The sequence below is a fragment of the Anas acuta genome, chromosome 9, assembly GCF_963932015.1.
Source record: "Anas acuta chromosome 9, bAnaAcu1.1, whole genome shotgun sequence".
Lineage (NCBI taxonomy): Eukaryota > Metazoa > Chordata > Aves > Anseriformes > Anatidae > Anas > Anas acuta.
Window position 1 is genome coordinate 25,967,241 of NC_088987.1, and position 26,624 is coordinate 25,993,864.

Consider the following 26,624-nt stretch of genomic DNA (forward strand, 5'->3'; position numbering starts at 1 on the left):
TGAATAGGCTCTTTAAAGGTTTTTTTTTTTTCCAGATATGCAGCTGCGGCTGAATGGTGCTATGTTAATAAGGTACTCACATGCCTATTCTTCAGGTACTCTGGCATTCTCTGCCTAGGTAATCTCCATATTGGAAAAGCTATTAGGGGTTGTATCTCCTACCACACCTTCAATTATTTTAACATCTGCATTGATAATCCAGGCAAGGTAAATTGATAGGGGGCTGAGGGTCTACGTCCATCCTCTTCCCCGCCAAAGTCACATCTTAGGGGGTGGGGCCTAAGGAGAAGAAAAAAAGTAAAGTCACTTTTATTACACATCAGTGGGAACATTCTGAAAAAGCTTTCATGCCTAGGAAATTGTTATTTCTTCAAACAACTGACAGCCTGCAGAGGAAACTCTAATGGAAATCCAGCTCATGCATTGTTATGCATGGCCCTCATGTAGATACATGGGGGCGGATTGAGTTAGCTTCCAAAGGGTCTATTGTGTGCGGCATTAATTTGCAGTGCTCTTGATATTTGAGTTTGAAGGTTTTACAACCTTTGTGTTTACTTAGATGCACTATATCCTAGGTTTGTTTATTTCCTTCCACAATCTCTTATTACCCTGTAAACGTTACATTTGTCTTTATTAACTTTCAGTCTGTTGCTGTAAATCACAGAGAAGGAACAGCTTCCTTGAAATGTATTAGTTTTAGAGGCTTTTTTCTTTCTTCTTGGTCAGTTCCGAGTTATCCATCTGTTAAAACACTGGCCTTCTTTGTAAAACCAGTAGATTTAAAGCATAAGAACTATGTCATTTATTATTATTATATTATTAAATCATACATAAATACATTATATTTCCCATGTCATATACGTACAGCTAAATAAACCAATCAATACAGTCTTCCAAAAGATTGTAAATCTGAGACTGGCACAACTGCCTCTTGCTACACAGTGATATGAGAAAAAATGCTCATGACACTTCATCATGAGCAAAATCTTTCTACTGTTTCCTCAGAATCCTCTACAAAATTCTTTGCTGTCACATACAGGTCTTTGTCTCCTAGTATTAAGATCTGAAATACAAATAAGACTTGTCCTATGCTGCCTTAACTTTTATTATTTCTTCCTGTGAAGATACAAATACAATGTAGACAGCCATTTTTGTAAATTCAACTTTCCCTTAAGATTTAAATTCAGTAGATCCTAATGGCTTTTTATTTGAACTTGTCAGAGATGTCTAGAAGTGTTAGTTTTTCAACACTGAACTAAGAACTCAAAGTAACTTGTACGTTCAAAAGAAGCTATGATCCTAATCTGAACTAAAAGACTCAATTGAATAAAAATACCTTATGCTCGAGTAACTCCAGTTATGTGTGGTTCCTTCCTTTCCCTTCCCCTTTATATGGAAGTCAGACAGTTAGACGTTTCTGTATTTTAATAACACAAAAGGGTTTCTTGTAAAAAAAAAGTGTCTGACTTACAGTAATTAGGGTCTGAGTAGTATCAGGTGCATAGTTTACTCAAAAACAAAACAAAACAAAACAAACTAGCACTACGGGAAAACCCTTTTAAATCACAGAAAGTTTTGAATTCAGGTCTTGATGCTACATAATGGATTAAGAGAAAAGAAATTACCTTCTTTAGGGCTCACTCATTAGGGGCACAACAGCAGAAACAGCTGCCTCGAAGACCTGCTTGCTTGTTAGGCTGAGGGATTCTATTTGGAAGCTGTCTCAGACTGAGTGGGAAGAAATGCAGACCAAATGCTAGGAGCCACTGACATCAGCTGTTGAAGAAGTGAAGATCTTAATCCAACCTCTGGGGCTTGGGATCTTTTCTAATGTCCTAGGAAATGATAACAGTGGGAATAGAAGGAACTACATTTCACAGAGCTCTTTGAAGTACTGTGGTACTACTGCATTGTATAAAACAATAGCACAGCTTCCCCTGGAACATGATAAAAGTATGTGAAACTGTGGCTGGTTTAGATAATATAGATCTAGTGCGTCTGTTCTCCTTGTTTTGTAACACAAGGACAAGGAATGATAATAAAGAGATGCAAATTCAAAACCAATAAAAGGAAAGCCTTCTTTCGTCACTTTGGATAATTAGGCTATTGGTATGCAATATCATAATATTTCATTGAAGTCAGATTAAATCTAGCAGATTAAAAGAAGAAGTCAGATATTTGTATAATACAAGAATCTCCTGCATTTCAGCAGTTAACTTGAATTACTGGCAAATAAGAAAAGACCTGTGTCTGGAACAGTATGGTCTTCATTCGCTATCACCAAATTCTGCCTTCAACTGAATTCTCAGACCCTGGCTTTTGCCAGAGATATGGTACTACCCTGCCCCCCCCCCCCCCCCCCCCCCCCCCCCCCCAAATAAATAAATAAATAAAAATTTGAGTACACATCACAAAACTTGTCTTGGTATCATAAAACTGGTAAAGCTCTCCTGGTCATAGTGGTGTCCAAGACTCCTACTGAAGACCTCCCATAGGTTATCAAAGACTGTATTACGAAGACAAAAAATACTCCTTCCTACTTAGCAACAACCATCTCTCCATTTTAAAAAAAGGGAAAGTTGGTGACAGGAGTGACCAATGCAATCAGGCAGAAATTGTAGGCTTTTCTTTGTTACTTTCGCAACTGTGAAAACATTTTTGGAACATTAACATATGTATGTATTTCTCTAGCAGAGCTGTTATTTACTTAATACATGAGGTATGAACTCACTTAACTTACTGCATGTTAATTCTGTGCAGTTTTTTACAACCTCCCCATATTCCACAAGAGGAGCCATACACAAAGAGAATATTATACACCTGAACTGGACCCCTCTATTTTTTATCCATGCTCTCTTTAAGCAACCATTCCAAGAGACATATTATCTGAAATGTCGTGATGAATGTTCCGTATATTAAAGCAGGAGTCTGATTTGTCATTGGTTTCAAAATGTGCACAGTACAATTATTGACTAGGCTTCATCAACCCTCTGACAACCCAGGGGAGGATAATCTACTCCAGTTCTCACGGTAACTCACACCTATCTGTTCACTGCACTTGGTATCATGGGAAGTACAGGCCAGGCCACACCTATCCTCTCCCATTACCCTAATCTTCCGAGGACATATGGAGGTGGCCATGTCTCCACCTTCTCACCTTTATGGACCAAGTCAGGAGCAGGTAAAGTGAAAACTTTAGATTTTGTGTACTTTTTAAAGACAAGAAATAGTTTATCTTTTTCTGACTCATACAATATCAAATATTTAATAAATACCTGGAGTTAACTGTGGCAGGGAGGAGATGAAACTCAGCAGTTTCCCATTCAGGCAACGAGCAGGAAACAAAATCTTCAAAGCACATTACCTTCCCAGTGTCTCCGAATGTGACCAGTTGACAGATACCCAGGAAAACAGGAGTTGTTTGGAGGAACTGCACGTTGGGCAATGATGAAGATAAATTAATGTAGACAATCTGTATGGCTGCGATGGTAAAAGACACACTTCAAAGCTAAGGACTGGTCAATCAGAGGTTTGTTACCAGCCAAGGAAAATTATAGGTATTCTAGAAAATAAAAGCCATTGGAAAGGAGCTGGTCAAGAGGAAGAAAAAGTTAAATAAGAGGAACAGTGTAAGGAAAAAGTACATATAGAGGGAAGCAGGGAAAATAAGGTATCAAATCATAGGAAACAAATAGAGAAGAGTAAATATCTGCGTGAAGTAGCAGACAAATTGTAAGAACATTGTGTATGGGTGACGGTGAAGAGCATGTGGTGTAGATGTTTAATGTTTTAAAGTTTAATGGAAAACTAACTTACTGGGAAACGCTGGAGCTAAACCATCTATCTATCTAATTTTAAAAATGTGTTTTGTTCATGTTTTAGTAAGCAAAAAAAAATGCAGCCTCGTGCTCTGTCTTGGAGCACTCACAATGTTCAGGATGTATTCCAGTAAGTAAATTTGATGGGTCATCGCTCATTTTTGCAACCAAAATTTTGGTGTTTATATGCAGAAAATGGGGCTTGGCTTGATTCCAAAATCAGGACTGCTTCCACACACAGGCCAGGATAATTTAACTTAAAATGAATGCTCATTTCCATACAACTGTATTACATATATCGGAATATTGGCCCACATCAGGCTTGGTTTCTAATTTTACTTTTCACAGCAAAGGCCCTGGCAAGAGACAGTCCCAACCCAATGAACAAAATTCATACAAAGCCCTTGCATAAAAGGAGGAATGCTAGATAATTCATTTTCTTGCCTATTAAGGTGTACTTTGACAACTTGACTTCTTGGAAACTAATGAAAATTACGGGATCATGGTTCTTTTGCTTTATCCCTTTTTAAACACAGTCGGACAAATTAACAGAAGGAAGAGAGTGATCCCAGCAGTGTGCATCCTTAATAGTAGGGTCTGTATCTCTGTCTCTCTGCTGCTCCTGGAGGCAGTTCTTAACTGCAGACTCCAGTGTGATGTGGCTTAGAGACAACCAGCCTCATTGCTGAACACCGTGATTCTTTTGCAGCAATCAGTTAACTTGTTCAAACCACCACAGAGCAGGGGCAGTTTGCAAGAAGCAAAGGTAATCATTTCTACATTAAGTATCTGGCAAAGGTGTGGGCTATGCGCAGGGGGAAGGGACACGGGGAGGGAGGAGCTGCAGAACTTGGTAGTGGAAGATGAAGAAACAGCTACCAAAAATAAATCCAGTGTTTCATAGGAAGGTGTAAGGCGGCAACAAGACTGGAGACAGGACCAGGAAGGCAGGAAGACTGCACATCTGCATAACATTTTGTTCTAACATGTTCTTTTGCCTTTATCTTTTGCTGTTTTTTTTTTTTTTTTTTTTTTTTTTTTTTTTTTTTTTTTTTCAGGCTGTCTGCAAAGTTTTGCAAAAGACTCCCACTGCCAAGGCAAGCAACATGACTGGGTACTGAGATGGTGCTTCTTATCTATGGGATTCTACCTTTTTTCTATTTTGTTCTTCTGAGATGGGCTGCTAAGGAAATAAGGACCCATGTAATTTCCAGCAATGGCGAGTGAATCAGTTCTTTTGCTTTAAATAATAAAACCCCCTCATTTTCATATTTCCATATTTAATTTTTGCACTTGCATGTACGTTTCTGTTATCTTCCAGCCACATGTTGCTATTTGTCTCTGTAGTGGAGATAGTGGAGAATAATTTTTTTTTTTTTTTGACTGTGGGCTATGTGAAGCCTGACTTGCATGTAAAAGATCCACAGGGAAAAAATAAATAAATAAAATAAAATAACAAGCTCCAGTCCTCACAGAAATAACAGAAATACAGAGAGCTGGCATGCTGCATGCTTCATGAGAACACTCCCTGCTCACCACCACACTGGGCAGCATGTGGCACATACATGCAGTACCACACACCTACAGACCAAGACGAGACAGTCAGTGCAATGTCCCAGAGGAAAACAGCAGGTGTGGGCAAGGAAGGGCAATAAGAGACAGGCTGGGAAAAAAAAAAAAAAAAAAAAAGACTGTTCCAAAAATCAGCCAGATTTGGCTGACTAAACACTACAACAGTATGTAGCATGTACTCTGGTGTTGATTTTGCTCCTACGTCCCCTCTTAGTTCCGTCTCTCTGTATTTACAAGCCTTCCCTCCATGGCACCCAGATGCCAGCTAAATCACCAATCCATGGTTCGCATTTTTCATGGAGTTACCCACCTATGCCTGTATCCTCCTCCTCTCTTCCCTTCCTCCTTCACCATATGTTGGCCATCTTGCTCCTATTGATTCTGTCAGCACAAGCTTTACAGAGCACTGCTAGTCAGATGGATAGCTTTATTGTATCAGACTTCAACCTATGCCATGCCTTAACTACAGTACTGACAGCATTCATTAAGGTGTACAACATATATAAGTACCACAAATTTACCATTGCATATAAAAATGCACTGTCATAAAGCTATATTGTGGTTGAGAAAGACATCTTCCAAGCATTCATCTCCACTGAATATGACAGACTTTCCACTCCAAATACCTCCCCTGAAGCTTGAAGCTTTGTGTCAGTTCGGTGTGATTGGAAAGGGATGTGTGACACCAGCCCACAAAATGGTTTGTCTTAATGAACGTGATAAAGGCATAAAATTCATCCATGCATCTCTGTGCAGGGGCAGATGTTCAGTTTCATGTAGTTTTATGAGGAGGTTCAGTTGTGGCAGACCTGTACAATACCCTGTATTTCTCTGAGCAGGGCAATGTGGAAGCTAAGGACAAGTGAGGATAACAATTGGCCAACACTCAGCAAAAGCTCTGGGGTATACAGTTAGTAAACCCAAGAAGACAGGCCTATGAGATGATGAGACCCAATAGATACAACCCAGCATTGTATCTATCCAGGGAGTAAAAAAAGAAACTGACAGAAGATACACACAATGTGGACATTAGGGTTTCTAGTTGTATAACTACTTTTTCCAGATATGATAACGTTATGCAAAAGGAAACAGATTCAATTTGGTCAGTTTAGTCTCACTGAGGCCTCTATTGCTGCTGTATTATAAATGTGATGTTATCTAGTATTGGAATTGCCAAATTTTGAACTTAAATATGTTACAAGTAAAACAGGCATGAAATGACACTCTGGAAAAGTATTTGAAAATTTAGGGAGAAATTAATAGCTTTCATGCAGTTTCTTCAACTTGTAAACGTGAATCTATCTGCAATTAGTACTGAGTTGCTACTACAAACATTAAATAAGATACAGTCACCAGATGACTATTTCTATTAAATATAATTATTGATGGGAAGGGAAAAGTGCCTTTTCCCCCCTAATTTGAGAGTGTAAAAGGTTTAACTAACCTGTTCCTATGAAAATCTTGAAATTTGGCCAAAGATACAAGGATATTTCACACTTTTTTCCTGCATCTATATTTATGTCCTATGGAAAATATAACAGCTTCTTTCTGGAGCAGTTAACATAAAAGGTCTTGGTCAAGAGAAGCTTTTCTCTTGCAAAAGATAATCTGCCATCAAAGTAATAAGTTTGACAATCAAGCAGTCCAATTGATTGAACATTTGCAAATACTTCATAACTTAAATTGTCCCAAACTGTGAAAAAGATTAATGTTCCGCTTCCCCAAACTGTTTCTTCCTCATGTTATTTTTTGTGTGTGTGTGTGCATGTGCAAACTGAATCTTTGGGAACCCCTTCCAGTTGATGCATCATTGGGGTGGTTAAACACATTACACTATGGCGGTCTGTCACATCAGTGTTTCACACAGAGATACTAGACTTGACACATCTCTGAGAAAGGAAGTTAGACAATCCAGAGAGTCATGTTTCTTTTGAAACTTGAGATTTTGAGGACAGAATTTTCATCTACTTAATTCAGACTGCAGCAAGAAAACAAGATGTTTAAGTAATTATAATACAACTTTTTAAACATTAAAAATAATTTGTGTCCTGGTTTCACTTAGAATGCATGCAAATAATATGGTTTTGTTGGTCCTGTCTATGGGGGGAAGGGGGGGAACTAACCAATGCTCTGAAAACTGCCCGTTTTATTTTGGTGAACCCCTCTGAAGTAGTTATGGCAGGACAATACAGGGCATGTGACCCTCCAGCAAACAAAATGCAATGCACTGCAATATTTTTATGCAGTAATGCCTTGAATGTTTTCACTAGCACATGAGCTCTTACCAGATCCTTTGGTGTCTGTGGAAATTTTGTCTACAGCCAACTTTCTTGAGACAGTGTTTCATTTGACTGCCATGTATTCTCATAGTCACATGAGAATCTGTAGTTGTTTCAGTATTATATCTTCTATTTCCAAGGGAAGAACTGCAAGTTCATTAAAATACAAAACTTAACTTCTGGAGTTGTGTAGAATATGCTCTTTTCCACTGGTATCACCAGCAAGAGAGGCAAAAGCAGGAATTTTGGAACATTTAAGATGTCAGTATTCCTGTAATTACAAACAAACAAACAAGGAAACAAACAAAAAATTATCTTTACATTTTAGACTACCAGCATTCGCTTGGTAAATTCACCATATGTATGAAACAAGAGACCACTGAACATACACAAGATTGAATGAACCTTCAACTTTAACCAGAATTTACAACACATCTTTTGTGTGGATTTTATCATAAAAAAAAAAATAAATAAAAGTCAAGATTATAAACAACAGTGTTTCAGTGTTGTAGTGCAAGAGAGTTAGGAATAGGACCTGAAAACCCTACTTTCTTAGCTTTAACCAGCATACAAAAAAGTGGATAAGTAATTAATATGGAAACAAGGGTGAAGATGGATTGCCACAGTTTGAGGAAAAAAGAGTGCCATCTGGACAACATTGGCAGCTCAAGATTATATGCAAGTCTCAGTTATTTAGTTTTTGTATGTGACAACAGAGGATATGCCATATATTAAATCTGACGATAAAAAGGCAATGTTCACAATGCTTAATATCAGATGATGCTTGAAAATATGACACTAGCTTTTATTATATGTATTGCATGTATTGTTTCTATTATTTAAAATTTTGTCAGAATCAAATTCATGATTTTAAGCACCTTGGGGTTAATAATAGCATTTGTTGAAATTTCTAAAATTTGCTACACTTTAGTATGCTTATAGAGCTTTTGTGCATGGAACAATGGGTACTAAAATAAACTTAAATCTTCAGTGGATTCTACAGAATACCTTTTATTTGAATACTCCATGGCATCCTCAATATAAATCTCACATCAGATTCATTCTCTCCCTCCTTTCATCTCAGAATCTCCTGCAAATAACCCTTCCTCACTGGGAACAGCTTTCTTGTGATAAAACTGTTGTGATATCACTTTATCTTGTGATAAAGTCCTGCTCCTTACAATGTCCATCTCAGATATGATTTTATACTGTGTTCAAGGCATCAGAGTTCTCTAAGATTTACACAGCTGTAGCAAACAACTTCAAAATTAACCACCTGATTTACCCCCAAATGCTCAAATTCTTCATCATGGACAGAAGAATCAAACACATTTGAAAGCCCTAGGGCCATGATGATTTTTAGTATAACATGCTAAAGTATGCATTAAAAAAAAACAAAAACAAAAACAAAAACAAAAAAACTCTTAATTTTTCAGAGGGCTCTATTTCACCAATGCCTTTTCATCTGATCTCCACCTTCCACCCTGTCTTTCATGTGCATGAAGAAACCATCACTACTAGAAGGGCAATAAATGACCGCTGAGGAAAGCAAAAGAGGTGCTAAATTAACAGCAAATTCATAGCTGAGAGTTCTTCTCAGACTTTGCTATGGGCAGAATACTTACCCTAGTTAATACAATCTTTTATGAGCTCCTATGAAGTTATATATAACTTTTTTAACCCTCCAATTTCAGTCCAATTCCCAATCCCCTAAAGGATAAGGCCTAAATCTTCATAATATATGAATCTTAATTCTGATTTGTAGTTATTACAATGAATGTCTTCTTTCCCTTTACCCCAGCCCGGGATTCATTTTGCATGAATGAAATTCCAGGGAGAAAAAGTGCTTCTTTTTCCACAGCGACTTGTGCTCATGCTAGATTACTCGACCAGTCTGTGTTGAACTGAACACCAGAAAGGCAAACACCTTGGAGCAACTCCAAGGCTGCCCAGGGTACCTACTTCTCCCTAGAAGAAAAAGACAGGCTGGAAGTGGTGTAAGCCAGCAGGCACTCTGCATATATCCTTGTCAGCTTAGACAAGTTCCATGTAAGTTAAAATACAGAAAATTCATACAGTGGGGCTTCATCCCTTAATGGGGACACAGACCTTGTCCGAGTCTCAATGGCTCAGTAAAACAGCCCGTTTCTTTGCCAAATTGCCTTATAAGGCCACAGCAGGGTCTGGATTTACCCGTTACCACAGGGCTTAATGACCTTAAGCACAATGCTGAATTACACCTCCAATTGTAATTTCCATCTGATTAAGCACTGAAAAATGCAGAAGGCTGGATACATATATACAACACTTGTAAATTGAGTAACACATTGAGCATGCAGTATTTAACCCTCACTCAACACAACTCCTGATTATTTACTGAGGCATTCAGAAACAAATGTGTCACTACAAAGCTACAGAACTGAATAAACTATTTTCTATAAATAAATAAATAAATAAATTACAAGTAAATAAAAATAAAATGAAGCACTTAGCAATAAAGTTTTAGGAAACCTATCACTGAAGTAATCTCATGAAGTAACTACTCCCACTTCCCAAACCAAGTCTCACCAAAGTCATGACTGTGCAAGTAACTACTCAGGAATAGGAAGAATGGGTTCAAAGCTATGTGTTTGGACTTAGCCTAAAGCAAAATAAATGCAAACTCAACAGAGCTCCATTTGCAAAATACTCATAAATTTTACTATTGTTGCAAAAGTGTCCACAGTTCAGTCAAATGATCATCAACTAGTCTAGAAGTTTATCTAAACTGGGCATCACAGCCATTAAAAAATTCAGTACAAATGAGAGGCAGGGTATGGCTGCAGAACAATAATACCATTTAAAAAATACTAAAATAGAACTTTGAGTTATAATAGGAACCAGAGCTAAAAGTTGAATGCCAGCCCTTTGTTTTGTTTTGTTTTGTTTTAAGCTTTCATGTTGACCTCTGCTCTACACAAACTTAAATCTGTTTTACATCAGAAGTTGCAGGGACAAGAGAGTACATGGGAAAATATGTCTGGGAGTTAAGAGCAGACTTGCTAGATTTCTGAGCTCCAGTGGTATTGGTGACATAACTAAAAAGCAACAAACAGCAGGTGAGAGGAAGGATTTAAATATAAATAAGGACACTTTGAAGCCATAGGTTTTTATTGAACACTTTCACATTTACAAATCAAAGTCACTGTTTTTTAGAAAAATGTGTAACTAAGAAAAAATCCAAAAGCCACAAAATGCAAGGCAGAGAAAGAAAAGATATTAAAGAAAAGTAAAGACAAGGAATAGTGTTGATATATATTCTCTTGCCTAAAAATAAACCAACTAAATACCCTACTTTCTTTAATTAAAAATCACTTAATTATTTAAGGATTTCTGACTAAATTAAGTACTGAAGACACATCAAGATCTGACTAGTGCTGTGATTAGTGGTTTACGTAGTTATCTGCCCATTTGGAACTGAATTCAGCCTCTAATTAGAAAAGTTATTAGAAATTCAGTCCCATAAATGCAGCATATACATACTCCATGCTTTAAAATGGTTAAATATATTAATTCACACAATACATTCATTAGTAAAAGACCAAGCTTCCTTTTTTTCCTTTTTTTTTTTTTCTTCAGTATTCAATATATACAGAGAGACTATGACGACTTAAATGGCCATGGTTTAACAGATAGCTTTTGCTGTTTTACTAAAGGTGCTGTTCACACTCTATCCATGGGATCAGAGTTCAAGTAGCAGTGCTTTCAGTCTGGAAAAAAGTGGTGGTTACAATAGCATAGTAATAACAGTTGCGGATAACAATCTGAAAAACTGAAACCACTGAAATATGATGGCTTGCAGTTAGAAAATATTTGTGTGTTTTACCAGAATGTAACCCATTACCCTGCTGACTGGGAAAAATAAAAATCCAGTGGGAAAACATAAAATTAGATCAGAGCTCTCCTAAATGAAAAGAAATTCAGTCTTGCTGAACTGAAATGTGATCATTCGGATGGCATTTCTATCAGCTCATTCATTTAAAACTCAATTTAATGCTATGCTAGAGACTTTACCTTAACAAACACTAATGTGTGTACGTGCAAGTTGGATCACAGGTGCAGGCCCATTAGCAGGTCTGCGCAAACTGGCCTCTGTGGGAAACCCACAACTATCCATTGCAAACAGAGGCACAGATTCACCAGCTTTAGGCAGATAACTGAGGTAGTGGACACTATAAAGAGTCTTAACAGCTCGCAAAAGATGTCCAGTTTGTCATTGGCAGTGACCAAAAGTGGATGCTTGGGAATTACTGCAAGAAAGGAACTGCAGCAAAATTTAGCATTTTTTTTCCCAGGAAACTCTTCCAGCCTCCAAAACTTTGCATCTCTGAGACTTCCTATAAGTCATCTTTAGTGGATTTCTCTTCCATGAACCTGTCCGGTGCCCAATGAATCTTCACAAATGGTCAGTTCCCACAACACATGGGGACATCATAGTCAGCACATGGCCATCCGCCACATGCAGAACTCAGTCTGCTGAGTCTGAAAATGCTGTCTGCATTAAATGCCCACACTTTTGGTATCAGAAAAAATGTGGGCACTTCTCCTCTCCACATCAGTCATGATCTTCTACAGTTTTTACATACCTCCCCTGCATATCTGCCCAGCTCAGTTTCTCAGTCTGAAAAATCCGGTTTATGCAGCTATTGGAGGGCTTTTCCAACCTTGTCTATGATTCCATTCCTTGTATAAAGTATGTGAAGCCAGGACTCCATGCATCCAAGGATGCCCTTCTGCTTCTCTTTCTGGGGGAGGGTTTTCACACACCTTCCTCTTGTATGAAGGATTCAACTTATTCATGTTGAATCATTCTCTGAATATTTCTGTTTTGTTGTTGTTTTGTTTTTCTCCCAAAGAAGAGGAAGCCTTAATGACTGTTCTTATCTAAGACCTAACTTAGATGTCAGGCTGGTGTTTTGAAGAAGGAAGAGTCAGATCAAATTTTACTAAATTTATCAGGTGAAGATCTGAGTGTTTCTGTTTAGCAAGATAAAGAAATTCATGCTATTAATGGTTGCTATTTGACAGTGGTTTCTTTTCAGCACATGAAATGAGAAAACAGAGCCAGTTCATTATGAAGATGGCAAAAGTTATAATAAAGCCAATATAGGCTGAATCCTACAATTGCATGTGGGAAATGTAACATATGAAAAGAAAAATGAGCAGGGGATGGAGAGCAGAGAAACATGTAATGAGACTAGTCAGACTAAAATCTAAGAAAATTGGTTAAGGATAACTGAACTTTGGAAATGGTATCCTACAACATAAGTAGAAAATGGACTGAAAAGAGTGAGACCCAGTCAATCTATAATTATATTATAAGGACCTGAATAATTTTCCTCATTTCTTCAGATGGAGAAACTGAGGCTCTAAGAGACACAGTATTGACTGTCTCACTTGGAACAGCTCAGAGATCTGGGATCAGACCTACCCCAACTTGTGTTTTGCCCACATCTCTTCCAAATATTTTTCATATTAACTCTGTGTCTAGATAAAACCTGATAACCTGTCAGTGTGAAATTATTAACTCTCTTAACAGCAAAGGCAAGATGTGGGGTTTGTGGCCCAGTATAAATTCTTGCTGTTTGTGCAGTGTTAAATAAGTCAGTTGATCAATGGTGCTCTGATGATTTATTGACATCGTGCTGCCAATGAGAACTCATGCTGAAACTTAAGATGGATCAAAATTAATTGTAAAATATTAAGGTGAATATTGTATCTTTCAAGGATTTATAGAACCAATTGTGCATTTATACTATTTTAACATAGAAAGCAAAATACATCTGAATAATAAGGACTGTATCCCTTTCACCAGTTCAAAGGGCTACCAACAGCACTAATAGCAAACAATTGTTTTATCATGTTTTCTTGCAATTCCACAAAAATGGCTCGATATCCCAGTGTCAAAATCAATTCCTAGGTTGCATACTAAGTATTTTGTTTTTCAAAAAGACCAAAAAAAGAAAAAAAAAGCCATAAATCTAATTTCACTTGGTTATGAGTACATTGTTTTCACATTTCAATGAAAAAATCTAAATGGCATGAATTCCCCAGTGAACAAAATTTGACTATTATTAAAACAGATTAAACAAAACACTGCAAAAAGTATTTTTTTCTCTCATGAAAGATTCACAATGCCACACTGCCTTGGTTGGTATGACTATTTCTAAAATTTGATTAATGATTTATGCCTCATTTAGGGTGATACTGTACCTGCCTGGTACAGATTTATTTAGCAGCAGTCTGCTATACCAAGAGACTTCTGTTCTCCTTTTCTTTTATACATGTATATCCCTACACTGGCAGCACTGCACAGGAAACTGGTCCATAAACTATTACCATGCACTGAAAACCATGTGGAATACCAAGCAGAGCTTATCTTATAAGCATTTAATTATTTGCATTGCCATTAATTTTTGTGTATTTTTACAGTTCAGATCCATACCTTTTAAATTAGAAAGAATTGCATGAGGAATATGGGGCCATATTAAGAGTTAAAATATTTGTTATTATACTTCGGACTTACTCAGGCTTTCATCTGAGATGCTTACTGTTTGATAACTGTGGTCAAGTATTATCTTCCCCATTTCACTTTTTAAGAACCTGAACCACAGACAGACCGAGCACCTTCTAACACCGTTGGCAAATAGTGCAGACCAGAAGAATCAGATATACAGAGCAAAACAGTTCACACTGAGGACAAAAAACCTACATTATAAGCATTTATTTAAAAAACAAACAAAAACCAACCAAACAAAAACCAACTTTGGACTAGGTCTTGTTTGATCCCACAGACTGGGTGCCTATTAGTAGCTGGACTCCACCAAGATGTAGTTCTGGAGCACATCTGGTTTACTTTTATCCAAAACTAATTCTGGTTTATGTAACCAACACATGAATGAGGGCACAAAAAGCAGAGACAATCATAAGACTTGCTTTAGAACTACGATCTTCATGCAAGCTAAAATGGAAAGGCAGACTCAGCCTTTACAAAGTCAGCTGGACAGAGCCCGATTCAAAGCCCTGTGGAGCCAGCAATGAGGTGAGAAGAGGACACTTTCCAGAAGCTTCAGTAGAACTATTTGGCCACCACAATTAATCATTTGGTTGACACATCTCCTTGGTGAGGTCTGCCTCCACAGCTCATATTCTGTCTGAAATCCTGAAAAACTTGCTTCATACCACGCATCATATTGTGCATTAAAACTATCCACATCACAGGCAGTCTTCTAAAGATAACAATAATCTTCAGGTGATACCAACAATTTGTATTTACTGGTTGTGTGCAGTGCTCTACTGAGCTCGGCCCCTCTACAACAGTCAGCTGAGCAACAAGAGTAACAGCCTCCAACTCTGTTATGCTCTGTCAGCTTTCTTAACTGTTTCAAGAAATTAGTTCTAAGGACTTTGCTACAACATTTACATTAAAAGACAATGTACTTTCTAGCTCCCTGATAAATGTATTAGATTATACTCACACATCATATGCTGGGAGACTACTTGCATATCTCAAATACCAGGGAGTTTTCCATGCTCCCAGGATTCAGAAATCTGGGAAAGCAGCAAAATTTAGATTTCCTGAGTCAGCCTTGGTGGATTTCCATGCCTGTGTAAAGAAAATAAACACTGAGTTTTGTTTGTCATCAGAGACTTGCTCTATCTGTGATGAGAACAGGATAACTGAGTGGTCCTGTGCAGATCCATGAGCTGGATTCAATGATCCCAGTGGGTCCCTTCTAACTCAGGATATTCTCATTTTTCCACTGTTAGCTTTACTTTGGATAGACAAGGAGAAAAGAAATTTAAATCTAGAGAGAGACAGAAGTCAAAAAGTATCAGAAAAGCTCCAGACCAAAAATCTGAAAAAATCCCAGTTTCATATAAAGAGGCAGTAGACTAGTTAGTTTACTCTGTTTTGACTTGAGGGATTTTCCTTCATGTGAACAAAGCATGCCCAAAACATGCCTCTTCTGAGGATTTTCACCCAGACAATGTTTCAGTCTAATGAAGACCATAAGAAATCTGGCCCTGAGTATTGTCCTTATACCCCAAAATTTCCAAGGTCTGGAAAAAAATTTTGAGTTTTACATTGAGGTTTGGTTTACAAAGGTTTGCATGTGTACACAGGCTTTTTATACAGAGATCCATTCTAAAGCAGGTTAAGGTACCTACATGCTATGTAGACATAGCTGTTGAGGCTTTTTTTTTTTTTAATAAATCAAAGAATACAAAAGTATCATTTAAAAGTTGACAAGGATTTAGGACTTATTTTTTAGCCCCTTATGCAACCAATTGCTACCTTGTATACCTAATAAAATATAGTAGAGCAATTCAAGTTGATCTGCAGGCAATATAACTCCTACTTCAAATCTACCTAAATACAAAAAGTAATAAATTACAGTGAGCGATCCTTGCTTTTTAACTGGCATTCCAAGTCCATTTGCCTTTCTAATGTATTTTGAAAAAGATAAATGCTCAACACTTAAGCTGCACATAAGCTAAGAAGCTTTATATTATATTATTCCCAATAAATAAAAATATAAATGCTCGTGGTCATGCAATTTGATCTTTGAGTACATGGCACTATAAATCTAGTCATGATGCATTTCCCTTGAAAATAAATAAGACCTTTTATTTTAAAAATCCAGGACAAAAAGATTCTTTCTTAAGGGCATAAACACCTAATAATCTGAACAGAAACTTAGCCCAAAAAGTAAAGACAGTAAAAGAAACAATTGCTCCAGGGCATGCATACTAACTGGATACATGTTCTCCATGCCAGACAGAAAAAAAGCCCTTAGGCAGGAAATTCTATGGGACAGAACTGTTCTATACTCAGCCTAGAGTGCCATGCCAGCATTACGTGGTACTTCGTATTTATTGCAGGCAAGTTTGGTATGGAACTAGTCCTCTGCATCTCTCTCCTCATATTTTCTTGTCATTCCTATTCTTCCAGTACCATTTCTTGTCCTCTGCTTTTGATTCCTATGATACTTACATCAAATCTCCATTTCTTACCTGTCAATATCTCTACTATCTTGCAAACAATTCCCTTTAAGTTCACTCTTACTCTTTTCACAGTGGCAGTCCTCTCACTCAGGATGCCCCTTTTTCTCTAAGGTTGTAATTTTCTGTAAAAAAAAACAAACAAGGGAAAGTATGCTTTTCCTAGATATATCATAACAAAAAGTCTCTGGTCTCTCTCTCTTTTTTTTTTTTTTGAATATACATATGGGTACTACAATATTTGTATATATACTATTTAGTCACCTCATCACAGGAGATTCCTTAGGGTGTAACCAGCACCTACCTATTTTCTCCTCCATAACATTAAATTGTCATAATCTCTTTGAGTTTAACTATCACCACTTGCCAGTCACTGCTTTTAGTTTTTAATACATTAAACATATTAACACTGTTTGCACTCTAAGCACAAAGAGCACACAGATATGTTTACTTTCCATACATAATCATGCTTAAGATAAAAATAAATTGAATAAAATAATAAAAAAAAGGAATAAAGGATTTTCATGAACAGGACCAAATAAAAAGTATATAAAGGAATTGTATTGTTTTGATTACTCACACTATTCTGATCTTATGTCCTCTGCTTCGCAACAGAAATCATTCTTTTGCTCTAACTGAAGTTGCCAAAATATAGCCTTCATCAACATTAATTCAACACACCATCATCTAAAACAGGGTGATAAAGCTGGTATTTATATCTATCAGGGGACTGACTACAGATGACGACAACAACCATCTCAAAAGGCATAATTCTCTGCCACAGTGTATATCAGTATTTTTCTTAATTATTTCTGACATTTTATCTATTACTCCAAGAACTTTCTCAGAGGGTGGAAATAAAGGGAAAAAATTGCTTTTGTGCCATAGATGAAGAAATACGTCTTCTGCACGTAATTCCCAGAAGAAATCTTGAAAATCTTATGGGGTCAGGAAAGAGGTAAGAAAATAGTATTTGTCACCCTTGCTGCATTGGTCATCTAAACTTTACAGTAGCACCTGTGACTTATCTGCCACTCCTCAGGCAGGAAGAAAAGTGAGAATAAAGAAGTATATGGGGGAAAAAAGAGTATCATGAAAGTAAGTATCACCTGGAAGCCTGCGTAAAGCTTTTGGTCTTTGAGCTACTTACCTTTTGTTTCTCCATTGCTGATGTTCATTCACTTCAGTTATTAGAAACCATACACAGCAAAAAAATGAAAAACCATATAGCTGAGATTATGGCAAGGACAAGAATGCACCAAGCTTAGGACCAGCAAATAATGTTTGAGAGTCGCCGGGAGAAAAATTTTCCAGCTGACAAATTGTACAGATGCAATAAGAATGACCAATGTTCACTATCTACAGAGAATAGTAAGATTAGATGAGCCAAAGATAGGCAGCTCACAAAACCGAAGGATGCTTTGAAAAAAGCACACGAAAAAGTTTGTTACAAGTCACTGCTTTTGACATGAGTTTGATTCAGAAAGGACAACAAGTTGCAAGGAGAAACTTGTCATAGAGCCCTAGAAAAATTTCAAACACAGTTGGCTGCTTAGCTTAATGACACCGTTATTAAACTCAAGATAAGTAAAACAGGCTATAGCAGACACGAGCTTCCTGTTCTTATCTTAAAAACCTGAAAACACTGCAGCTGTCCCACAGCACTATACAAAAAAACACGCATCATCTGGTTTCCAGCCTTGGAGCTAGTTTCTGCACAGACTTCTCTCACCCTCTGAATCCTCCATCATCCTCTGTTGATGACCCGCCGGCATGAAGATAGTGATCAAAACATGAATTTCACATAGTTGTTGGACCTATTTTATATTGCATTACATGGATACAAATCAAGTTAATAGCACTCCATGGAAGCTCATATGTATAGAATTATATTGCTAGGTATAACAGTGTTTCTAACAAGTGTTAGGACATACCAGGAGCATGTGAATTATTCAGTATTTAACAGAATGAAACACATAAGTTTCAGATATTCACTGGTCAGGTGGCTTGTCCTTATTCTACACTCAATGAGAAATGAAAAGTGCCTTTTCCCCCTTCTTCTAGTGTTGGCTACATGGTGGCCTGCCTTTAAGAAGGCATTTACTGCCTACCTCTGAGAGATAGAAGAGGAAGGGTGAGTGATTTTCATGCTCTGGCACTCATTGTAGGCTGTTTAATTTGTCAGGACTACTAGGCCATGGTTTTGTACTCTGACAGGTTTTTGTTATTCCTGCTAATCCCATTTCTGTTGTGTAATGTGCGTGGCAGCATCTGGTGACAACAGAATAGAACACCTAATTGTGAATGAATACAGAGCGCCCTGTTCTGCCACATTGCCTGTTGCACTATTTTTGCATTTTTATGGCTGAGGGTGGGCTTCCAGGAGCTGCAAAGCAGACAGCCCATTGTTGTAATCAAATTTGCCATTTGCATGTGTGTGTTCCAGCAGCCTTCGTGTTTCTACGGCCCCCAGGATTCCCTGACTTTGGCTTTCTGGCTCCCTCTTCTGAGTAGCGAGGATGATCATACCTATTTATTAAACAACCTCTCTTTACTTCACAATTAAGTCACAATATGAAGCTGACAGTTTTAAGTGCATTTGGGTGTGACTGAAGTGAGCAGAAGGTGGGATGCATGGATGCAAGACCTGCACGACTGCTGCCCCCACCCATAGCACAGCAGCTTCACTCACTTGCTAGACACAAGGACCAACCGCTGCCTGCAGATCCCCTTGCCATCTGCTCCACATGTTCTGATATTCCAGTGGCTCACTGACTCCAAGTCCTATTCCACTTTGCCAGTCAGGGCATACAGAGCAAGCATAGAAACTCTGGGCTATGCTCATGTAGACAAGCTTAGCTCCTTGTAGAGTACAGTAACTATAAATGCTCCCAGAAGGCAAGATTAGATTATGTTTTTAAACAGTAGTCTTCCAGATTTCAGAGGAAGGAGTGGAGTTCAATAAATTCAAAACTTCCTGAGAGCAGATTACTGATTTAATCAAATTCTTACACAAATACTCTCCTGATAGGGTACTGATCAGATAGCTTTATCTCTGTGTGACCTAAACTGGTTCCAACTAATATTAGTATAACAGCAAAATGTCCTCACTTAGAAAGAAAAATGTCTGAAAATATCATTTTGGAAGAAGCATGGATCATGGTTGACAATTGGTGCGATATAGTTACTCAAAACATGTACAGATCAGAGTGGTATTGAGTTCGACAAAATGGACCAAGGCTATTATTTATAGAACAAAAAAATATTTTGAAAAGAATGATAAACCTTTCTGTCAAGAGGTCTCTATGTGTTTTCAGCTTAGATTATTATCAGTCACAATCACAAGTATTGCATAACAAGACCGAGAAAATTTACTGCCAAAATCAATCTTAGAGAAACTGTCAAAAGATTAATTAAGACAAAGCTCTAAAAACCCAGAGATCTGAAATACACGACTGACAACATCAAAGACAAAAACTTCAAGGAGGGTGTCCAGAATTACCAATTAAAATGCAGACTTGAATTTTCTCCTGTAACACAATTTTTCTCTCAGTAAACTACACAGCTCTTCTGTATTTACCACAATAATACAAAATCAAAACATGAAACCTGTTGGATATGGCAACCTAAAAAAGATCTAAAGCTGGTATAAAATTTAACTGTTTATTCACACATTTTTTTTTAATATCCTCTGTATTACAGGATGTTGAATTTACTAAGTTTAGAACAGGTGGTCAAGCAGTAACAGTAAATATGAAAGCAGTTTCAGGACTGAAGCATGAAGCAGCATACAAATCACAAATGAAACTAAGGTCTTGTCTTACACTTTCTCTTATCTACTACAGTTCGATTCTAAACTGAGTTCTAAAGAAAAATAGGATAGTGTGAAAGCAAAAATATTTATGTACACTATGCATACAAAATACGCAAGCAAGGGAGAAATGTTCCTCCTTATCAAAGACTTGTATTAGATGTATCCTTCTTCTAAGCATCTGTGGACAAGTTCCTCAGAAATGATGCCTTTCATCAATAATGGGAGCTGTTATTCGTTATCATCATCTGTTTATAATCAATGAGAACACTCTTGAAAACCAATCCAATTATTTAGGTCAGTAGTTTTTAACCTTTTTCCATTTGTAGACTCGAGCATTTTCCTGTGGATGTGAGGCTCTGCTAGAAATTTTGCTCATGTAGGTAGCTGTCACTTTATCTGGCACTTACAACAAACTGTCTAGAACTTATCCCTTCCCCTTGCATCCCCTCAAGAAAATGCTCTTAGTCTCTAAGAAAAGAAAAGAAAAAAAAATATTAACCAAACAAATATATATTTTGTCTAAATTAAAAAAAAAAAAAAGCATACATGAATCCAAGCATTTTAATCACCTTGATAAAACACGCATGTAAAATTTCCTCAGTTTGTATCTAAAAGTCACACAAGTTATTTTGATTACAATCCAGGAAGGATGCAGTTCTGCTGACATTGCCCCCAGCTGGCACAAACAGTTGAGTTGGTGCTATGCCCCAGTCCTCCTGATCCTGCTTATTGTGATCAATGAATTGTGCTGTGAACCAAGACTGATCAAGTAGGGACAAACACCTCTAAATCAAAATTGCTCTCAAAAAGTACTTTTGTGACACTGTATCCCAATAGCATTGTACATTGTACAATTCTCCAGAAAATTTTGAACATGGTTTTGAACAGAGAGGGAGGGAGAAGATTACAGGCAAGCAAGGGACAGCCCCAATTCCCTAATTTGGTCACAACAGTACAAATTAAAAGGTTCCAACTGCATCCAATATGTGACTTTATATTCCTAATCATGCAGTAGAACAAATGCAAGACAGATTGGGGCTGCCTTAGGAAGGAACATTGGCTGAGATCTGGCCATGCAAGCTTCTGGTGTCCCACCTAAAGGTACCTTCCACCTTTACTGGAGACCAGTAGCAGAACTACTCCAGGCACACAGGCTGTGTTCTAGGATCGTTCTGCTCAGAAACAGCACTGTGTCAAATAAGAATTGCTACAGCAACCACTCATGAACACAGACTGAACAGACAAGACAGTTGTTTGCAAGAACTTAAAAAATATCTAATGCCATCTTACTGTTTATTATAATAATTATAGTTACTGGAATACAAAGATTGCATATATTTTACTGTATCTTCACTAAACTACTGTGAACGTATTTGTACAGGCACTGTGCTTAACGCAGAGTTGCATTTAACAGATCAGGCTCTTAAGTTTCCAAATCAGTTCAACCTCTGACCTCTTAAACAACCAAGGAGAATACCTACATCAGCTCTGTGCAGGCTTTGGTAATCCCTAACACAACCCCCCTGGGAAATGTTCTGAACCAACAAACTCATTTCACATGTTGGAAGCAACGAAACAACTGATGCACTACTTCAGCAAAGTAGCTGCTGAAAAGTTCCTAAAGGAAAAGCAGGCTGGGTTAGAGGGGAAGAACTATCCTGGTTTTAATGAAAATCAAACAAAAACAACCAACCAACCAACCAAAAAAAACAATTTAGGACTGACTACTGTATTTAAATTAAATCTACTTGCTTTTTAAACAGTTGAATAGATGCTTTTTAATTATTGCTAATTGTTTAAGATATTGTTGTATGCCCCTGAAGATTTAAACAGCATAAATTTAATTCCTTTAAAATCTCCTTCAGCTACAAGCAATACAGTAAGAAGCCCCATAGGTATGGCAGTAAAAATAACCATAAAGGCATAAGCATTTAAATGAGGAGAGCACAGAATACTTCCCACTAAAAGGAGAAAAGAAAAGAAAAGAAAAGAAAAGAAAAGAAAAGAAAAGAAAAGAAAAGAAAAGAAAAGAAAAGAAAAGAAAAGAAAAGAAAAGAAAAGAAAAGAAAAGAAAAGAAAAGAAAAGAAAAGAAAAGAAAAGAAAAGAAGAAAAGACTATATGTTTTGGAGACACAAGAAGCAAACCATGAAACACACAGTTGAAACATTTAGGATGACTAAGAAAAAGGTCTATGTTCACTTGTTAAGGAATGCGCTAAGGCAGACTAAAGCATATGAATGGCCCTTTCACAGGTCACAGATTCTATTCAGTTCTTGGACATTGTTATTATCCAACAGAAATAGATGGGCCTAATTAATATTCTGAACATACCTGAGAGAACATTCTTAAGGAAATCATCCTCTGGTGGTTTAGGTTTGTTGTGTTTTGGGGTTTTGTTTTTTTGTTGTGGTTTCTTGGGTGCTATACGTGCTTTTTGGTTTTGTTTTTAACAAACAGCAGACATTACAAATAGCTTATGGTTAATAAAGTATAAACATAATTTTGGTGTTAAAAGTTTAATAAAAAGTCTACTTCTGAATATATTTGTTTATGCAAAGACTTTTTTTTTTAAATTTTAGTAAACAGTTTTGCCATATAGATTAAAGATGAACTGCAGTCATTTTGCAAGCAATTATAATCTTGGCACTTTTCTGAACATAATATAACAATTACCACAGCAACTGCATTTTTATCAGAGCACTCCAAGCATGCTGCAGGTTAATATCAGTGTTCAGCAACTTCAGATAATATTTCTAAGATGCTCGTGTTTAGCCGATTTCAAATGCAGCAGGCAGCTTCTGATATGAACTGAGTTCTGTGCTTTTAAGATAATGTGGTTATATAGGCCCTGATTTTATATATAGTTGGACTGATGTCCCCCTTACAAAATCCTGCTAAGGTTGATGGGAGTCTAGAAAATCAAAATGCAGGGCCAGCTCCACAGCAAGAAAGATGAACTCTAATGACAAAGTTAACTTTCCAAGGAGCATCACAGACTGCACAACTAGGTTAGGATCCCAGCTCTCCTATGGTGTGATATTGGGTGAGCCTTCCCCTTGCACAGCTTGCCTGTTTACAAAATCAGTTTTGGAAAGCATGTGCTGTTGATGAGTGTTTGCCTGGTACTAACCACTGCCTTAAAATGATGTTGTTACTACCCTAATCTACACTGGATTTTAAAGATACACAGTTTGGTTTCAATTATGTGACTCCTGCTGAGCAATCCCAGAAAGAAATATCCTAATTTTTTGAGACTTGGTTCCTCTCACTGCTGACCCTTGCAGGAGTTTTGCTGTTGACTTCACAGGGAGCAGAAGTGGGCCCAGAAAATGGATAATCACCCTGAGTCATTTGAGCTGCATCACTGCATTTTGAATTCAGGACACTGCTTCAGTACAGTGACTTGTTGTTCTCATCTTAAATGTCTGGATGGCAAACAAATATAGATAAAAGTAGATGACTAATTATCACAAGGCATGCATGGAGGGAAGCAGTAAAGAGGAGGGTAAGTTTGTGGGTTACTCCCACACATAAATCCTCTATGTGTCAATGGGTGAATAGACCCTACTTTAATCTATTGTACGAAGCTGTTTTATAACAACAATAAGCTGAAACAGAGAAGAGACTATATTAGAAAGGCAAATATCAAAATACATCACTACTAAAATGCTTGCAGGTAATCATGTAATTCAGTTCTGTAGTACAACCAGAAATAGGAGTCAAGTGTTTTGTACTGAAACCTTAATAAGGCATATGCAGGGAAAATAAATAAATAAATCCCATTGAAATAGATAGACCTATTCACTTCAGAGACAGTGAAAAAGAGAGGAACTTTCTTTGTCTTGCCACTTCAGGGCCCCTTGATAGCATTTTCTTTTTTTATTGTCTTTTAGATATAGATGCCCCTCTGCTTAAATATCACCAAAGCTACTAGTAACAAATACCTAAATACATGTATATAACAGATGCGTAAGTGCATCTTGGGATAAATACATTATGGACAATTAACTGTCATCATACCCCTCAATTACATTTTCACCCACTCCTGTAGTGTACAGGAGTGTACCCGCTCCTGTAGTGTTAACCTGTGGCTTGTTAGTAATAGTGTTGTAAAGCAACTCTAAGGTTCAAAGATAGCTCTGCAAAAATCTGTTTTCCTCTTTTCTTAAATGTGCAGTACACAAACAGAAACAAACACATGCAAAAAAGAGCACTACCTTTTCTTTTACCAGCTGACACTTGATTGAAAATTTTTAATTTGCCTGCTGTGTCATACAGGAAAGACCATTTGCATGAAGCAGCCAGACTAATTCTGATTTCACTAAAGTAAAAATTAACCTAGAGAAGAAGCAAGTGAAACTCATTTTGGCGCATTTTGTAACATTATTTTAAATGTCAAATTTCTCAGCCATGAGGGGATAATATAATAATCACATACAGCATTTGAGATAATTTTGTAACACACATCATTTTTAGTCAAAAGTGAAAGAAGTTGTTAGAAACACAACTAAAACTGATACCTATCTAGGCTACAGTATAATTGTCTACAGTTTTGCAAAAAGAATATGTGCATAAGTTAAAGTAGCTATTGGATATCCTTACTATAATCACACTTAAATCCATAATAGTTCCTGGAAGGATTATTTGTTGTTAAATATGTGAGCGGCATAATTCAGTAAGCTCTGTATATGACATCAATGGAGTGCCTGTAAAGAAAAATATTAAAAATATACTGTACAAATGGTCTTATAATTGTAGCTAGAAGCAAATCTAGCACAGCAATACTAACCTTGGTTAATATCCCAGTGGCATTTGTGTTACTGGTATATTTGTTTATGCTTTAGTTTTATATTATTAACAGAAAGCTTTTTTTTTATTCCTCTCCTGTATGCTTCCAATGTTAGTTACTCTCTGTTAACAATTCTGGGCTATTGCATTACTTGGGAAGGGAAACACAGATAATCTGAGGCTTTTCGGAGCTTCAGGAGGAAAGATAGGGTGAGATTTGTAATCAATCACATCACTTTTCCATTATACAAGGGATGCCACCCAAAATCTCACATGCTGGATTCCAGCTGACCCACTCCACCATGAGTTGACAGCTTCCTTTAATTGTGTTGCTAGTTCTTTGCTTGTCTTTAAAATGGTCTGTGAAGCAAAGTTGAAGGACAGGACAGTGAGGTATTTACAGATAATATTGGAGAACAGCATTTAATTCTAAGATGCAAGTGACTTACCTGAGAGGTTGGTATTTATTTATAGATGAGAATCAAATATGCATGGCTCAATCAACACTGACGCAAGAACTGTCAAATGGCAATGTTTCATTGCATTCAAGCAGTCCTGTAAAGAACTGGATTATCTGAATTAATTGTAACAGCCACTGGCAAATCAGCATAAACTGTGAAGAGTTACAGCATCTTACTTTACTAAATCCATTGTTTCCACAAAGTTTAATCATAGTTGGATGACACAAAACCAAATACAACCTGTCCTGCTTAGCAATGGCTGTCAGCTAATTTGCATTTTGAAATCATATCTGAACAAAATATTACCAAACAGCCCCTTCAAATGGGTAGGAGAAAGAGCAAGAGAAAAGACAAATCCAAATGTTTGGTAAAGTGTTAGCACTAGCTATAGGGGGAAAATAGTAAGAAAGAAAAGTATGGTTAAAATCAGGAAAACCTTCTGCTACATGCTATATGCAAATCCACCGCTGTCTGGATGCCTTACTACTTGGAAGAATTTAAAAAACCTGAAATACCAGACCAAAGACCAGAAAAATGTGTCACAAGGAAAAATCCTACAAGATCCAGAACCTGGACTGGATGATACAATAGGACACCCTCATTTCTAGCATTCTTTTCCTGGCAGCTATTCACCTCTTTTGCTAAAATGCTGGCTCCATAAAAAGAGTTGCCTGTCTTTCCTGCCTCAGATATTTTTTTCTGTATGTTTAGAAAATGTATCAAAAAAATAAAATCTTAAAAATATTATCTCCTTCAGACACTGAACTGAAGAATATGAACTGCAATGCTTTGGGATTCTAAATTCTGTAATGATGATAGGAAACACCCTGCCATCTATTGTCTAAG

The 26,624-nt window shown here is 37.1% G+C and overlaps 1 long non-coding RNA gene across 2 annotated transcripts in view; it reads right to left on the reverse strand.

The window, feature by feature from the left end:
• Window positions 1-26,624, reverse strand: part of LOC137861196 (uncharacterized) — a 163,938-nt gene that overhangs the window by 41,315 nt on the left and 95,999 nt on the right. For both annotated transcript variants that reach the window (XR_011099458.1, XR_011099459.1), the window contains exons 4-8: window positions 15,187-15,314; window positions 7,676-7,940; window positions 3,276-3,430; window positions 1,626-1,835; window positions 77-279 (exon numbers count right to left, since the gene is read on the reverse strand). This is a non-coding gene — a long non-coding RNA (uncharacterized lncRNA). The remainder of the gene's footprint in view (window positions 1-76; window positions 280-1,625; window positions 1,836-3,275; window positions 3,431-7,675; window positions 7,941-15,186; window positions 15,315-26,624) is intronic.